Genomic DNA, 10,177 nt, shown 5'->3' on the forward strand with positions numbered 1-10,177 from the left:
TACCTTTTCCTGTTAGTTGCTCAACTCTTATCAGACCATATTCAATCTAGTGCACTGAGAGGTATCTCTCTACTGGATAGAAGATTACTTATTACTCAGCTAGCGGATGACACAACACTTTTTCTACAAAATGAAAACCAAATCCCTGTTGCTTTTGATGTTATCAATGTTTTTTCAAAGGCGTCCGGCCTCTGCCTGAATATAAACAAGTGTGAGCTTATGGCAATCAAAGATTGTGCTACTTCTGCACTGTATGACATTCCTGTCAAAACTGAGGTGCGATATTTAGGTATTCTATTGTCCAAAGACCAACACTCAAGATGTTCCCGTAATTTTATTCCTCTCATAGAAAAAACACAAAAAAAACCTAAATCAGTGGCTCATGAGGGACTTGTCTTTAAGAGGAAGAACCCTACTCACTAAGGCAGAGGGCATCTCTCGTCTAACATATGCAGCTTTGGCCCTGCATGTTGATGATAAATTACTAAAGGAGATTGATAAAATGCTTTTTGATTTCATTTGGAAAAACAGAGCGCATTACTTAAAGAAAAGTGTCCTTATGAATTCCTATGAAAAGGGTGGTCTCAATTTCCTTGATTTCTATTCCTTGAACAATACATTCAAAATAAATTGGCTGAAACAACTTTTTTTAAACCCCAACTCAATCTGGAACACCATTCCGCTGTATATCTTATCAAAAATTGGTGGTGTCGATTTTTTCTTAAGGTGTAATTATGATGTTCATAGGGTCCCACTCAAACTGTCAGATTTTCATCGCCAGGCCTTCTTATCATGGTCACTTATCTACAAACATAATTTTTCACCTCACAAATATTATATCTGGAATAACAAGGACATCTTATAAAAACACAAATCTCTCTTTATAGAAAAATGGTTTCATGAGAATATTATACTTGTAGATCAGCTATTTAACAACAGCGGCCTTCTCTTAACATACCACGAATTTCTTTCTAAATTTAATATTCCTGTAACACCTATGGAGTATGCCAAAGTGTTTGGAGCTATACCCTCTGGAGTTTGTATGCTCTTTAAACATCAACAGAGGATTGGCATCCAGAATACACCTCTGCAATCCCTTCTTAATACCCGTGTTGAGAAGATCTGTCTGTCCAGTTATTCCAGAAACAGTAACAGATCTGTCAGAGCTTTATTTCAAATGGACATTGTATCACAACCAAGTGCTATCTCTCACTGGAATAGGTTTGTAGATGATGTCCCATGGAAGAGGGTTTGGCTACTCCCTAATAAATTTCTGATCACAAATAAAATGAAAGAAGTATCCTTTAAGCTTCTCCACAGGATTTATCCAGCTAAAGTCTACATTCATAATAGATTCAAATTAAATATTGATACTCTCTGTAGTTTCTGCATGAACTCCTGTGAAACAATTGTACATTTATTTTGGTCTTGCCCAGCTGTTAAAATATTCTGGCAAAGGTTTTGTAATCTGATTCATGAAAAAATTAATGTAAACTTTGTTTTATTCTGGAGGGATGTACTGCTTGGTCTCATAACAAAGGACTCTCATGACAATTCTAGTATGTATTTGATAAATCTCCTCCTTATTATGGCTAAGTCCCATATTCATAACTGTAAATTCACAAATAAGAAAAAACCATGTTTCTCAGCCTTTGTAGGTGAGTTCAAGCTATACATCACCTCTATCCTTCATTCTAAAAAGCAAAAAGCAATTAAAACTATATCTGCCTGTAATATGTTTAAGCTGTTATAACCCCTTAGTTTTAAGTTTTACTAGTTTAAGTTTTACTGTTTTTTTGTTTTTTTTGTCCCTTTTCCTTTTTCTCTTTGTCCTGCTGTTATGTACTTTGTTTGAATTAACTGCTCTATATGGATAACCTATTTGTACTACCTGTCACTGTTTCAATAAAGTTCATTAAAAAATAAATAAATAAATAAATAAATTAAAAAAAATAAATTAAAAAAATAAATAAAAAAAAAGCTTGCTGTCCGTACCTGGCTCCGCTGTTTAAATATGTCGCCCCCATCAGCTGATTGGCCAGCAACGCAACCACCCATCTAATACTGCCACAGAAAGGATAAATAAAGACATCATATTTAAAAAATGGGACTCGTGATCATTTTTGCATGAGTTGCTTCTTTATGGGTTGATCAGCAAAACCTGTTTACCTTCATTCTTTACTTTCTATACATGCATTTCCATTACACCAACAACTGCTCAGTAACTAAATATTGCAATATAAAAACACTAATGGAAACATCTACAATAAAAAAAAAAAAAGTCCCAAATATTGCTAAAAAACCTTTTATGCTCTCATGAGGTTTCAACTTGTTGTTGTCTTTGTTCATTTGGATGTGTGGTTTGCCCTTCAGGTCCACCATAGGGAGGATAATAGTCATCAGATTGTGTTCAACAGGATTTTGATCTAAATTTTTGCCGTAAATGATGGACGTCTCAAAAACTTTTTGAATCAAATCAGTGAAATTGGGCTTTATAGGGTTAATTTGGACCATTTATTGTATTTGTTAATTTATCTAGTTGTTTTATTTTGCTAACACCTGAAACTCCACAAACACAATTTGTGACAAACATGTCTTTGTGAGTAGGTTTCTTGTCTGCAGTGAGCTAAATCTCTAACTCATTTGTATCAAACTTTAATATAATCATCCACAGTTTTATTTCTTTTTATTTTACATTAGTGAGCTGATTTGATTTCTTTCATTGTATTGGATTTATTCTTGACATTTTTGACAGTGTGAGCCAGTGCTGAACCTCACTTTCCACTTCACCATGGTCCTGCTGGATATTGTGAAGACCATGTGGAACACTGCCACTACTGTCTACGACTACTTCTACACCAAAGCCATAGAGGAGAGGATCAACAATCTGGAGAAATCTCTTTTCATCAACCAGTTTCTGATCGCACTGCTGGTGGTTGGTCTAACCTTGACCTACATCCTTTTGAGGAAACACTAAAACCTACCAGGATTTCTCCACCTAAATTCAAACACCCACATAATTTTGTGATGCATCAATTGTGATCATCTGATGCATCACAATTGATTCTGTAGCCTGGGAGCAAAATCAGGAGAGCTCAGAAGAACCCATGGCCACCAATCCCGTAAAGCTAGTCTTCAGGTAGTGGCTGTTTGTTCTGTCTGTTGCTGTTTTAAAGGTGAAATCAAACAGAAATTATCTGCAGCTGTTTGCAGGAAACCATCCCGGTGGCCATGCCAACACCTTTAATTCAGTTCAGCTTTATTTGTATAGCATCACTTCACAACAGTCTCATCTCAGGACACATTACAGACGTGTCAGTTTGAGCCAAATCATAATAAATAGCTAAGGAAAGCCAACAGATTGCATCGAACCTTGGCTTGGATCCAATCCCCCATCCTGAACTGCACAAGGCAACAGTGGGAAGGAAAAAACTCCCTTTTAACGGGAAGGAAAACCCTCCAGCAGAACAGGCTAAAGGAGGACGATCATCTGCCTGGACCAGTTGGGGTGGAGAGGACGGGAAAGAGAGACCAACATGCACTGCAGCTTTTATCCAGGAAGACCTGCAGACAGAGCAGAAATATGTTAATGATCCCCATACTGTCATATGTTTCCACATGGAACATGAGGAGCAGAGAGATGAAGAGGAAGTGCTCAGTGCATCATGGGACATCCCTCATGGTAATGGCTGCTCACCATTTGGGTACCATAAGACAATTTTTGGTTCACCCAAATCTACCCACTCCATTTTTTATGCTAAAATCTATCATAAAATATAGCTAGAAAAACAATATGAGATGTCAGACCGTCACCAAGCAGCTCATTTCCACCCATATGGTGATTTCCAGCTGGTGTTCCGGTCTTACGTTCATTTTATATGGATCCCCTATCAGATTTCAGATCCATTGATAACGAATCCTTCTTGACTCTATTGTGATGCTTGTTGTGCGTCTGAAAGAGAATAAAATTCAAAAGATCTCCCACTTTTTCTGGTTCTGGATGGTAGAATTCAGATTTTTGCCAGGATCCAGATCTAATTTTGGCCACTTTCAGACCAAATACAAAAGTGGCCCAAATACATTGTTTAAAAAAATTTTTTTTGCACTTATGTGACTCAGCTGTGACAGTGACAGTGTGAGCAGGCCAACTCACATGGAATCTGATATTTCACGTGGAATCTGATATTTGTGTCTGATTTTGCGAGCATGACTGCAGTCTGAACAGCTGGTTGAGCCATATCTTAATTCATGCGATGGTGAAATCACTCTGCATTAACATAGCAGCAGGTGAAATCAGCAGGAAAACTACTTGGGAACTAATATGGAAGACATTGTCGAGACTGGAGAGAAGCAAAATATTTGAATTAATCACAACAATCCAAAGAAGGTCTGTTTGTCAAAGTGTTTCTTGTAAAATAGCCAAAAGCAGACACCGAAGGACCTGGCTTCAGTGGCCTCCATTTTTAGGCTACATCTGTGACATGTCTTGTTATTGATCTTGTGTGTCAATTCAGGGCCGTAATTTATTCAGACTAAAACTGGTCTTGTCAACAGCCACACAAAAACATCTGATGTGACAAAAAAATCTAAACTAATCATTAACTCTTGCAATGTGAACATACCATTTGATATCTGTTGGGACCTGGATTTTCTCACCATTTATTGAAGAATTATATGCAGATATACTGAAAATGGTTCCATTTCACAATGAGGAAGAATCCTTCACAACATTCCCATGCTGATCTGGATCACTCCCAGCACTTACTGGACTAAAAGTTAAATCAAGACCTGTTTTCAGAAAAACATCACGAAAAGCTATCCAGAAGTTTTTGTGTAAAGTTGCTGACAAACAGACAGACGCTGGCTGAATATAAACTCTGTTTGGCAGAGGTAATTATGCCTTATGTGATACTTTGGGCTAATTTCTTAGCTAAAATTATGCGTAAAACGCAATTTGATGAATTGAAAAATTGACTTCTATAGTTTGTGAAGAATGACTTTCTTACCAAAATAAAGGTGACATAAGAACTTATAGCCAAATGTAAAGGAAAATGGCTAATGAACAAAAATGTCCACAGTGATGCAAATGTGACCTAATAAAATCACATCATAAAGTCTTAATGAATTACCAAAGCTAGCAAACATTAAACAAGACCATTATAATAATAATGTTAAAAGGAACGATATGTGTAATATCTGAGCATATTTGTCTGTCAAACTTGAGTTTTAGGCAAATTGAACACAAAATTCCACCAGAAGATCAATGTGGAGGACATGTTGTCAAATTGTTCATAATCAGCAATCAATAATACACAATATGTAAATTTGGCAATAAATCTAATAGGCAAAAGTCTTATTTGCTGCAGTTTAATCAGATTATTTTCGTGATAAATGTATGTTGTTAAAATAATAAAGATCTTTCACCAAAGGCATTGCTTGATTATATCAACACTAATCAGTTTAACCTTCAATGATTAACTTTTTCTTTTCAAGAGAGATTAACATTGATATAAATATTTTTTAATATAAACAGCATTAAAGTTTGGTCATTTTTAAAGTTTGAAATAATAAGTCATTATATCACTTTGTATTTTCTTAATCTCACGATACAGCAGGCGGTAAACGTGTCTGCATTTCTTGTTTCCAAGTCACAGAACGACGGCAGGCCGGGCAAGATGGCGGCGACACCACAAGCCTTTTGAAATGTCTCCGGGAAAAACTGGACTCCAACGACGTATATCGCTAACAAAAGAAGCCAAACAACTGGGCAGTGTGTACTTAAGGTACTTAAACTATACTGAGCCATAACTGGACTACTTAATAACATTCTAAACAAAATAAAAAAAACTTTTAGTGAAGAGCGCGAAAGAGGACCCGTGCCACTCAGGGTTGCTAATGCTATAAACAAAACTTTTTTTTTAAAATTATATGAGCAACTTCTTGAAGAAGGCAGACACACAGAAACGCAAAGAAAGATTGCCTAAAACTCCATTAAGAAAGAAAGGTGAGCATAATTACGCCAATATGGACACCAGAAACTGAGGGGGAACTAATACCTCTACCTGATACTCCCATCAAAAGCCCTGCTGCAAGGACGTTAGCTTGTCTGAGCCGGAACCATCGTTGTTCGAGCTACAGAAAACCATCCTGAAAGCGGTAAATGATAAAGCTGACGATTTAGCTCTGATGACAAACAGCAATGCCACTGACATTGAAGAAATAAAGAATTCGCTAGAATTCGCATTTGAAGAAATCAACGATGTCAAGGCTGAAAGCAAAATGCTGAAAGAAATCTGTGAAAAACAACAAACGGAGGTAATCGCAATCAAGGAAAGGCTGTGTGACCGCTACAAAAGAAGATGGTGTCTACGGCTGTACGGTGTTTCTGAAGTGGATGGTGAGGATGTAAAAAGGAGAGTGATTGAGATATGCGAGAACGTTGCACCGGAGCTGGGAACGAAAATAACGGAGGGAATCGATGTGGTGCACAGATTGGGCCGACGAGACAACACTTCTAGAGCCAGGGGAATTATCATTCTCTTTGCCTACCGCACTGTGAGGGATGTCCTCTTGAGACAAGCCAAGAACAACCCCTTCCTACGAGAAAACAAGCTCCGCTTCAGTGAGGATCTCACTAAAGAAGAGAGAGACGCCAGAGCGGCACTTTGGCCCATCGTTGAAAAAGCACGTAAAGATGGTTTGAAGGCTTACTTTGTGGGTGCAAAAGTGAACGGCAAGCAAATTCGCCCTAACTGCTCACTGTGACACCAAAAGATATGTGTTGATGATGTAGCTACACTTTAAGCTCTATACTTAATTACTATGAGTAATTTTGAAATATTTGAAGGCTTAATTTTATGTTAAAGGTAGACATCACTTAAGTTAAATTATAAAGCACAAGGTTATCTTAGTCAATGGTTTACAATTTACAAGGATTCAACATTATATAGGAGTCATTTTAACAGCTGACATTTTTCAGAGGACTTCTTTCATCGTAAAATAAGTAAATCTTTTTTTTTCCTTTCTTTTCTGGAGTTATCACTGTTATCTATTAATGCTAGGGGTCTGCGGAATATTGTGAAAAGAAAAGCTCTTTTTCTGTTTTCTAAGGAGGCAAAGGTTGACTTTATATTTTTTCAAGAGACTCATTCTTGTTCTGAGGACAATCAGTTCTGGAAGAACCAATGGGGAAGAGACTTGCGGCTTTCGCATGGATCAAAAAAATCTGCAGGAGTTGCTATTTTAAGTGACAATTTTAAAGGGAAAATACTGGAAAAATCATTTGATGAAAAGGGTCACTGGATTTTTTTGATGGTAGAATTACATTCACATAACTTTCTGATAGGTAATATCTACGGATATAATTCGGAATCTTTAAACAATTTCTTAATTACTGCGATAGAGGAGAATATTAATCCACTCATACTCAAAAATATCCATCAGCCAAAATAATTCTTGGAGGAGATTTTAATATGGTGTGGTCACAACATTTAGACAGATACCCCCCAAGACCTAGAAATTATGAGAACAATTTGATTGATTTTTGTAATCGAACAAATTTAGTAGATATTTGGAGACAACGTAACCCTACCGAACAACAATATACTTGGAGCAAAAAAAAATTTTACCTTATCATCTAGAATAGACTTTTGGTTAATCTCAAGAGATATGGAGGGGCTGGTAACTGAAGTATTAATTAGCCCTGCCATTATGACCGATCATAGATCTATTCTTCTTAAAACAAATTTAGCAGCCCAAGACAACAAAAGAAATTTTACAAACTGGAAACTCAATAACTCTCTCTTATCACATAATGACTTTATAAAGTCAGTCAAAGAACTGTTTGAACGATACTGGAACTCTGCAAATGTTGATAAAAATGATGGAAAACACTGGGAACTTCTGAAGTATTAAATTAGAAAATATGCTATACGTTTCAGGAAAGAATTGGCTCGGAAGAAAAGAGCTAAGATTGAGCACTTAAAAAGTATATCGGATATGACTTTAAAATTAACAAATGATATCGAATTATCGCCAGAATTAGCTAAACTTCAACATGAATTAGATGAATTGTATACTGAGAGAACCAAGGGAGCCTTTGTATGATCAAGAGTAAAGTGGATAGAAGAAGGGGGAAGAAATAGTAAATACTTTTTCAGTCTAGAAAAGAGAAATGCAGTGTCAAATTTATTATCTAAATTACAAATAGGTGATCTATTAACTGAAGATGCTGAAATAATTTCAAAGTTCGTTAGTAATTTCTACGCAAATCTTTATAAAGAACACCTTTCATGACAGCTCTTCTATACTTAACAATTTGGAAAATGTAAAAAAAAAAGCAAGCGATGATATTAAAAAAGAATGAGATGAAACTTTATCAATTGATGAAATAAAATGGGCTATTAATAACCTTAAACGTAACAAGTCACCGGGCAATGATGGTCTCACATCTGAATTCTTTTAAAAATTTTCTATTGAAATTTCTAAATTTTTACTTACAGTGTACAATGAGTCCATAATTAAGGAAGAATTACCTCACTCAATGAAGCAAGGTCTGATTACCCTCATCCCAAAACCCAAAAAGGATCTACTTCTTCTTGACAATTGGCGTGGAATTACTCTTTTAAATAACGATTATAAAATTCTTGCAGCTATTATGGCTAAAAGATTAAAAAGAGGGTTAAATGAAATTATTCATGAATCTCAAAGTGGTTTTATGCCAGGAAGGCATATCTCGAATAATATCAGACTTGTGTTAGATTTAATAGATTATAATGAATTAATCCCAGATGACCCCTAATACTTTTCCTCGACTTTCAAAAGGCATTTGACACTGTCAGTCATAAATTCATCTTTCTTTTTTTGAATTTGGAAACTTTTTTATAAGTGCTATTAAAACATTGTACAAAGATAACAATAGTTCTGTAAAACTCCTACATGGTACATCGTCAAGGTTTAACATAGGTAAAGGAGTAAGGCAAGGTTGCCCAGCCTCTCCTTACATCTTTTTACTAGTTGCTCAAGTGTTAAATTATTTAGTGTCTCAAAGCCCGATTAAAGGAATTAATCTTCTTGGCAAAGAACTCAAAATAACACCGCTCGCAGATGATACCACAATATTTCTGAAAAATGCTGATGAAGTTCCCATAGCTTTATCCACTTTCTCATTATTTTCCAAAGCCTCAGGCTTAAATTTAAATCTTAAAAAATGTGAAATTCTATCTATAAGAACAATCAACCGCACTGAAATTTATAGCATTCCAGTTAAAGACTCTTTTTTTACTTATCTTGGCATTAATATCAGCACTAACCATAAAAAGAGAGAACGTGATAATCTTGCTCCTATTGAAGATGCTATAAAAAAGAAATTTAACTGTTGGCTGGTAAGAGATTTATCAATATATGGAAGAGTCTTACTAAGTAAAGCAGAAGGAATGTCGAGAGCCTCTTATGCCTTCAGTTCTTTATATGTCTCCAAATCTACATGTTCACAACTAGATAAAAACCTTTTCAAATTTATATGGAAAAACAAACCTCATAAAGTGAAGAAAATAGTTCTTACCAATCCTCTAGCTGAAGGAGGACTAAATCTGGTCACATTTGATGTTTTTAATCAAATGATAAAAATGAATTGGATCAAAAGATACTTAAAATATGCTAACAGCTTATGGAACACCATCCCTAATTATCTTTTCCAGAAAGTAGGTGGCCTTAATTTTCTTTTGAAATGTCCCTTTTCAATAGGAAAACTACCAATCAAACTTGCTAATTTTCATCACCAAGCTTTATTATGCTGGCAGCTTCTTTACAAACCCAATTACTCTCCTCACCACTGTATACTAACAACTTATATATTTCACACAGAAATAGGACTTTGTACTTGGACAACTGGTTTATGAATAATGTAAACACTGTAAAACAACTCTTAAATGACAATGGTGAGTTTTATAGCTATGAGGCGTTCTTAGACACTTACCCTTTTGAGGTCTCCAGGCAAGAATTTCATACAGTGATCAATTCAATACCTTACAATATAAAAATTCTTGCTGGTAACATTCAGAGTACCACACTCTCAACTTTGGAGCGCTCTATCTCTATAAATGGTTTGGATTTACTGAATAAAAAATGCTCAAATAATTTTATTAGAAGTGGTCTGGAGTATATCACAGCTCCAGCT

Source organism: Telmatherina bonti (genome assembly GCF_933228915.1).
Source record: "Telmatherina bonti genome assembly, chromosome: 14".
Classification (NCBI taxonomy): Eukaryota; Metazoa; Chordata; class Actinopteri; order Atheriniformes; family Telmatherinidae; genus Telmatherina; species Telmatherina bonti.